General features: G+C 42.2%; 1 long non-coding RNA gene across 1 annotated transcript; it reads left to right on the forward strand.

Moving 5' to 3' along the window:
* The first annotated feature begins 6,644 nt into the window (after positions 1-6,644).
* On the forward strand, positions 6,645-7,390 carry LOC117545191. Its single transcript, XR_004568789.1, has 2 exons — positions 6,645-6,741; positions 7,124-7,390. It is a non-coding gene; the product is annotated as an uncharacterized LOC117545191 (long non-coding RNA).
* The last annotated feature ends 520 nt before the right edge of the window (positions 7,391-7,910 follow it).

Raw genomic sequence — 7,910 nt, forward strand, 5'->3', positions numbered from 1 at the left:
CACCTGTTGCTGCCTGCGATCTGGGATCTGCGATCTACGGAGGCCTGCTCCCACCTGTTAAGTTCGGCTGTACTGGAGAGGTTTTTACCCCGGAGACGTCGCGGAGAGACGGAGCAGCTCTACCTGTTGCTGCCTGCGATCTGCGATCTACGGAGGCCTGCTCGTCGCGAAGAGACGGAGCGGCTCCACCTGTTTGCTGCCTGCGATCTGCGATCTACGGAGGCCTGCTCCCACCTGCACGGCTGCACTGGAGAGGTTTTTACCCCGGAGTCGTCGCGGAGAGACGGAGTGGATCCACGCTTCGGGCTTGGCCTGCTTCCACCGGGCGTGTGCTGCTGTACGGAGGAGGATTTTACCACGGCTGGGGCCTGCTTCCCACCTGTCCTGGTTCTGCTGTAGCAGAGGCCTGCTTTCACCCCGGGGATACCACGCTGCTGCTTTCGCCTGTCCTTTGCTGCTGTGCTGATTTTGCTCCAGGAACATCGCGGTTCCCTGGTCTGGGAAAATGGCCCATATCGGGATTCTGCTGTGCCTGTTAACTATTTTGGACTATGAGAAGATCTCTAATCATTCTGAGGAGTCTACTGGATTCAGGTCTGTTCTGCCACCCGCAGTGGGCATCCCCTGCAAAGTTTCGGATGTGTTGCTCAAACAATTACCGGTTGCCTTGTCACAGTCAATCTGCTCAACAAAATATGTTTGTCTTTTTTGTTTTCCTGCGATGATGGTTCTTCAGGACTGCTTCTTAAGCTCAAATCACACTCTCGCAGACTTTTCCGGTGTTTCTAATTTCGATGACAATGTATGTGTGTCGTTTAAGAGGAAAAGATGCCTGGTTTTGTTGTTGTTATTACTGTCAGGAAATGTACAACCTAACCCTGGTCCGCCCAGTAGTAGTAGTCAGATCGCTACTCCTGCTGATTTTAAAGCTAGGTCTGGGTTGGGTTTCATCCACTTGAATGTGCGCAGTCTGTTAGGTAAACTAGATGTTGTCCGTTATCTGGGCGAGCTCGACTGACGCTGACGTCATTGTCTTATCAGAGACGTGGCTAAATAAATCTATTTTGGCCTCTGACATTGCCTTAAATGGTTTTAATGTGTATCGTACCGACCGGCCTAATAAAGGTGGCGGCGTTGCCATTTATGTTAAGAATAAGTTCAGTGTAACCGCTGTAGTTTCCAAATCTATCAGTAAGCAATTTGAATTTTTAGCCTTAAATATAGAAGTGGCAAAGGGTCAACAGGTCATGGTCGTGGGCTGTTACAGACCCCCTCAGCTGTCAAAGACTCCTTGTCCTTCACTAGCAAATATTTTATCGCAACTAGACTACAAGGAAATAGTGCTACTTGGAGATTTGACTGGGACTGGTTAACTGCAGTGTCAGAGGATTTTAAAAACCTTTGTATCTCTTTGAATGTTACTCAGATTGTTGACAGTCCTACTCGCCCTAATATTAAGTCCCCAAATAAATCCTCCCTAATTGATCTCATTTTAACTAATGTTCCCTATAAATACTCAGCTGTGGGAGTATTTGCGAATGATCTGAGTGACCACTGTGGTTGTAGCCACAATTAGGGACACTAAGGTCCAAAGGTTAAACCTCGTATTATCATCAAGAGAGACATCAAACATTTTGTGGAGCAGGGTTTTGTGCATGATCTGTTTGGGTTTGATTGGGGAAAAATCGATTTGTGTGCTGATGTAGAAACCGCATGGTCTTATTTTTATCTTGGTTTTATGGAAATTATAGATAGACATGCACCCCTGCGTAAATTTAGAGTGAAGGGACGAGACAATCCTTGGTTTTCTGCTGAATTATCTATTCTCCTACATGAGAGAAACAAGGCCTGGGCAAAGGCTAGGAATTCAGGCTCAGAGGTAGAATGGCTGCGTTTTAGGCAGCTAAGAAATAGCTTCACTTCACATGTCAAAGGTGCTAAATCTAAGTATTATCTGTCAGTTACCACAAAGAACCTGAACAACCCTAGAAAATTCTGGAAAGCCATAAAATCGATATCCACCGGTGATATCCGTAATGAGCTACCTCCGTGCCTTACCACAGTATCTGGCACTATATCGGATAGGACCACCATACTAAATTGTTTTAATGAGCATTTTGTGTCCTGTGGCTCTCTGTTTCATTCTGTTTCTAATTCTGCTTCTGTGAACACCACAGTCGGTGACTCAGAACAATGTGGTCTGGAAAACCCCTTCAGTTTTACTCCTTTTTACTGTTGATGTTGTTCGTGAAGTCTTAACCAAGCTAGATCCTAAAAAGCCGGCTGGTCCGGACAACGTAGAACCTTTCTTTTTAAAGATAGCTGCAGATTTTATTGCTCCACCTCTTACTACTCTTTTTAACCTCTCCCTCAGCACGAACAAAATCCCAAAAGTATGGAAGTCAGCTTATGTCCTGCCACTACTAAAAGGAGGGGAGGCCACCTTATTAAACAATTATAGACCCATCTCTAAGTTGTCAGTTCTGGCCAAGGTTCTTGAACGCTTAGTGAGTGAACAGGTAAAGGAGTTTTTATGTAACAATGACATCCTGTCTAAACATCAGTCAGGCTTCAGAAAGCAACATAGCACCATCACTGCGACAATGAAAGTGGTGAATGACATTACGAGTATTTTAGATAATAAGCAGAGTTGTGCAGCTCTATTTGTTGACCTATCCAAAGCTTTTGATACTGTCGATCATTGCATTTTGAAGCAAAGGCTGGTCAGTATAGGCATGTCCAGCCATGCAGTAGGGTGGTTTGTAAACTACCTCTCTGAAAGGTCCCAATGTGTTCAGTTTGATGGGCTGTCTTCTGAGTGGTTAAACATCACTAATGGTGTACCACAAGGTTCAGTTTTAGGTCCGCTATTATTCTCTATCTATATTAATAGTTTAGGTGAAAATGTCGAAGGAGCAACCTTACATTTTTATGCGGATGATACCGTTATGTACTGTGCAGGTCCCTCGATTAACGAGGCTGTTGTTAAATTACAGGCTGTTTTTAACATTATTCAGGCTCAGCTCTCTGAGCTTAAGCTTCTTTTAAATGTTGATAAAACCAAGGTAATGCTCTTTTCTAAAGCTAAAGCTAAAAATACACCAGAGACTGCTTTGGATATTGTAACTACGCAAGGAATACAACTTGAAGTGGTTACCTGTTACAAATACCTGTGTATCTGGCTTGATGATTGTCTCACTTTTAAATTTCATGTAAATAACCTGCTTAAAAAGCTGAGGGTTAGGCTAGGTTTCTTTTACAGAAATAAGTCCTGTTTCTCGCTTGAGGCCAGGAAAAGGCTAGTCACTGTGACCTTTTTACCTGTGCTGGATTATGGTGATTTGTTATAAATGAATGCACCTGCCAATTACCTGAGCAAGTTAGATGCTGCGTATCACAGTGCACTGAGATTTTTGACAAACTGTAAAGCACTTACGCATCACTGTACCCTGTATACCAAGGCGGTTATGCCATCACTTACTGTACGGAGGCTCAGTCACTGGTACTTTTTCATTTACAAAGCCATGTGGATAAACTACCATCTTATATCTGCTCCCTGATCTCTCTGCGAATTGAAAGTACTTATTGCCTGAGATCGCATGCTGTGGTTTTATTAAATGTGCCAAGTGCTAGGACTGTCTTAGGGAAGAAAGCTTTTAGATGTGCAGCTCCACTAACATGGAACAGTCTGCAAAAAGAATGGAAAATTACCAAGCTAGTACCACTACATGTTTTTAAAGCTCGGTTGGATGCTACAAAATCAGATGCTGTTGGTACCTGTACTTGTGGTTAAATATGTAAATTGTAATCCCTGTACATTTTGCTGTATGATGTCCTTTTGTTGTTCTGTTGTTTATGTCTTCTTGTGGAACCTACTGCTGCAGGTCTCCCTTGAAAAAGAGATCATTGATCTCAATGGGATTTTACCTGGATAAATAAAGGTTTTGAATTGAATTGAATCAACGTCTTGCTAGTGCGTTGCATGATGGTTAGTCATTTTGTCCGACTTGCTCTGGAGGCCCGCCCACATGAGACTTTGAAATTTCGCGGGACAAAGACGCCCGCAGCCTTGAGAGCGAGGCGAGGCGAGTTGGCGCAGTTGCTCTCCACGGGCTGCAGACGCGAAATGCTTGATGGGAAACGACTCGCTGGTATCTCGAGCTGAGCGCTCATTGGTGGTTTTTACCACGTACTGCTGATGAAACTCTCCAATTGGCTGGCAAAAGTTTGTTGTTGTTTTGTGTCAGTTTTACGTCGCCACATCCATTCCCATTTTTCATCATTGTTCCACAATGTTTATCATCATGAAATTAATATCTATATATTTTATACTATACTTGCACTGCTTACCGTTTTCATACTTTATATATCTTAGCATATTCATACACACTGTTCATGCTGCTCACAGGCTGATATCTAGTGTATTCATACCCCTCACTGTTTATTCATCATTCAATTCATTTTTATTCTGTAGGTTGTGTACATTACTTTTCACTTTACTGCTTGTTGCACCTGGTTAGAAGCTAAACTGCATTTCGTTGTCTCAGTACCTGTAATATGTGCAATAACAATAAAGTTGAATCTAATCTTGAGCAGGAACAAATGCATTTACTTAGTACATATCTGACATTAACGAATATACATTTGTGCATTCTTTATAAATGCAAACTTGTCAAGACCACTGACGGAAGTAGTTTTGAAAAGTAATAAGTGGTTCTGTCTTTTACATGTATTCAACCCCCCTTGTACTGATTTGTTTCAAAATGAACTGACACTTGAGTCATTCATTTGTAGTGATATAATAATTGTGGGATTTCTATTGCATCCACTTCATCTGCAACGAAAAACGCCAACGCAATTTCCGCCATTGCAAACCCAGCCAGTCAAGCCGACTCCGACTCCGAGCTGTCCGACTTAAGACGAGCTTTTTGACACCTCCCCCGGCTGCGATCGGCTACTCTCGTCTACTTTCGAGGCGAGCCGCAATGTGTCTCAAACAAGCCTAGTGATTCCTCCGCTTGCGGCTGCTTTTAAATCCACTCTGCTCGGCAGACCGGAAGCCATTTCATTTGAAAAAAACTCCGGCCCATTCCCAAACCGCCCCCTACACCCTACCCCTCAGTTTGCGCGTTCACGCGGAGGGTCCGCCATATTAAGGGCTGTTGCAAAGCAACGAGTGAGGAGCGGTGTGGAGGGGGAGTGGACCATAGATATATATTAGGGCCGGGACTCGATTAAAAAAATTAATCTAATTAATTAGAGGCTTTGTAATTAATTAATCGAAATTAATCGCATTTTTAATCACATATAAATATTTGACCTGAGAACAGTGAGAAGCAATTTTTTTCACATGGATTTTAGTATACCATTAGGCGCATTCACACCGCAGTACTTTTCCCACAAAGGTTCATGAGAATTTAGTTCATGAGAACTCTTTGAACCTGGGGGTGGATTAGGGAGTCCCAGCAGCCTTCCGAGTAAATCGCCAGAACGCCGACACCTCCTCATCTCCACCGCTCCCATGTTTTATTTTGTGTTGCCATAAATTAGTCTCTGCGTTTCTGCGCTGGGCTAATGCTAATAATGCTAATGCGAGGATAATAAAATTCACAAAACTTTTTGGGAGTTTTACGGGGCGTGGTTTGCAATCCGCCCAGCGATTCAGACATATAGCTCTTTTCTCACAAGAGAGCCGTACGAAAGTCCCTGCTCTCTAGCAGCTCTCTGCTCTCTAGCAGGGACTTTCGTGGGGGTAAAAGGTTCTCATGAACTAATTTTAGTACCGGCTCTTTTTGGTGTGAACGCGATAAAAGAGGCTAACGTCCACGCTAGCTTCCACGCTAGCTGCTATATGTTTTGCATTGAGGTGATACTTGAGGCTTGATGTGCTGCGGTGATATGCGAATTCGTTTTTGCATAATTTGCACACAACCGTGCTCTATCGACGCTTCCATCCGTCCGTTTTTTAAAACAACATTTCCCACTGTTGTTCACTGTGGTTTGTTGTTGTCTGAAGTCATGAACGTTAGTTGGTGCTCCAGTATAATCGGTACGCCTGAAACTCATCCAGTGAGAAACGTTCCGCGGTGCAAAAATAAGTGCGATTAAAATGCGTTAATTTTTTTAACGCGTTAATTTTTGTGTAATTAATTAATCTTAATTAACGCGTTAAAGTCCCGGCCCTAATATATATAAACACTAGATGGCTCATGGGAGATTTTCCAGCGTAGCTGACCGGCCGCCATCTTGCTACAGTCAACAGTTACTCTGATTTGCGCTATGGTAGCTGTTGTAAGGTGAGTGATCTGCACAAAAATACTCTTAACTCGCTGAAATCTTGACTGATTTACAAACGGTTTGGTTTATTATAAACATTATTAGCATGGCTATGATACAGGATGCTTGGACATGTTGAAATTGCAGCTTTTCTTTGTATATGTGGTTGTATTTATTAGCTGGCTAATAACAAGAGACTGTGAGTGAGACCTATATTACAAAGTTGACCCAGCAACTTTACACCAGTGGGAGAGGCAGAACTGCTCTTTCTTTTCAACATAACTTAAGTTACACATGATTTCTTCCAAGTGGTTTGGCTTGTTAAAAACATATTGCATTATGATACAGGAATTTGCTGGCTTTGTGTTTACAGAAGTACCTGACTATGCCGGACTTTTGTGCAGCCTATGGCTGCTCTAATCACCGCAGTCTGCAAACAAGAACCCGTGGGATCACCTTTCACCTGTAAGATATGACAATATTATGACTAAAATTAGGATAATCGTTAATTACTTAGTGGATGTATGTACATTACAAGTCCTGCTACACAGGATCAGTGGGGCTATGTGAGATAATAGTATTGCAAGATTGTTGTTGACCCAGCCTCTTTAGAATATGTTGCTACCATTTCTGTACACAATTATTTAATGTTTATTTTGGACACCTTGTTTATTACTCTTAGTGTGGTTGTCTTATTCTTAAAGTAGGCTATACATACATGCATACATACAAAAAATATGATCATTTCGGTGTGTATTTTTGTCCTTACCCTTAATGTTAAAGGAAAGAAGGGAGGAAAATGTTGACAATAATTTATATATCTGGCTACCTTTCTCATGTTTTTAAGGTTTAAGGCAGTGGGAACTCGCCCTAAGAAGAGACGGTTTTGTTTCCTGTGACAGGACACTGCTCTGCAGTGAGCACTTCAGGAGTGAGGAATTTGACCGGACAGGGCAGACTAATGGCGAATCGCTACCACTAGGAGCATATATCGCCACCTACTATGTATTTATTAAATCTTCATGTTCCATGAGACGCAGCACTATGTTCCCCACATATGTTTATGTTTGATCAGTCTAATAAACCCATAACATGGTTGTGAAAGAATACCAAAGCTGAGGCTGGACGATGATTGATTGTTGGTGTGCCATGTGTCACCGTGTGTCTTATTGGTTTTGTGTTATACTGTATTTTATTGTGTGCAGCTGGTCCTTATCTCCAAGACACATTTAAAACAAATAACCTTGAACCTTGAAGCCCCATCTCTCCCTACCTGCTCCTGCTTCCTACATCCCCTCCACACCACACCAAGTTGTTCTTCTTAATAATAATAATAATAATACATTTATTTTGGGGGGCCGCCTAGGGGCAATATAGGGAACAATTTAAACAGTGAATTTTGTGATATATCAGCCGGGGTGAGGGTTAGGGTCTGTGAGCACATTTTATGTTGGTTTGGGTCTTCTGATAAAGGTGTGAATATCTAAATAATATACCAACATATGCTATTGTCATTAGTTGTGTCCCTGTTCTTAAAGCTAAGGCATTGCTAAATTAACAACTCTTGGCTTACAGAGTGGTAACATGAGACCGATTTTTATATATAAAATATAAATGTATTTTAATTTTATAAT

This window comes from Gymnodraco acuticeps, unplaced genomic scaffold (genome assembly GCF_902827175.1).
Source record: "Gymnodraco acuticeps unplaced genomic scaffold, fGymAcu1.1, whole genome shotgun sequence".
NCBI lineage: Eukaryota > Metazoa > Chordata > Actinopteri > Perciformes > Bathydraconidae > Gymnodraco > Gymnodraco acuticeps.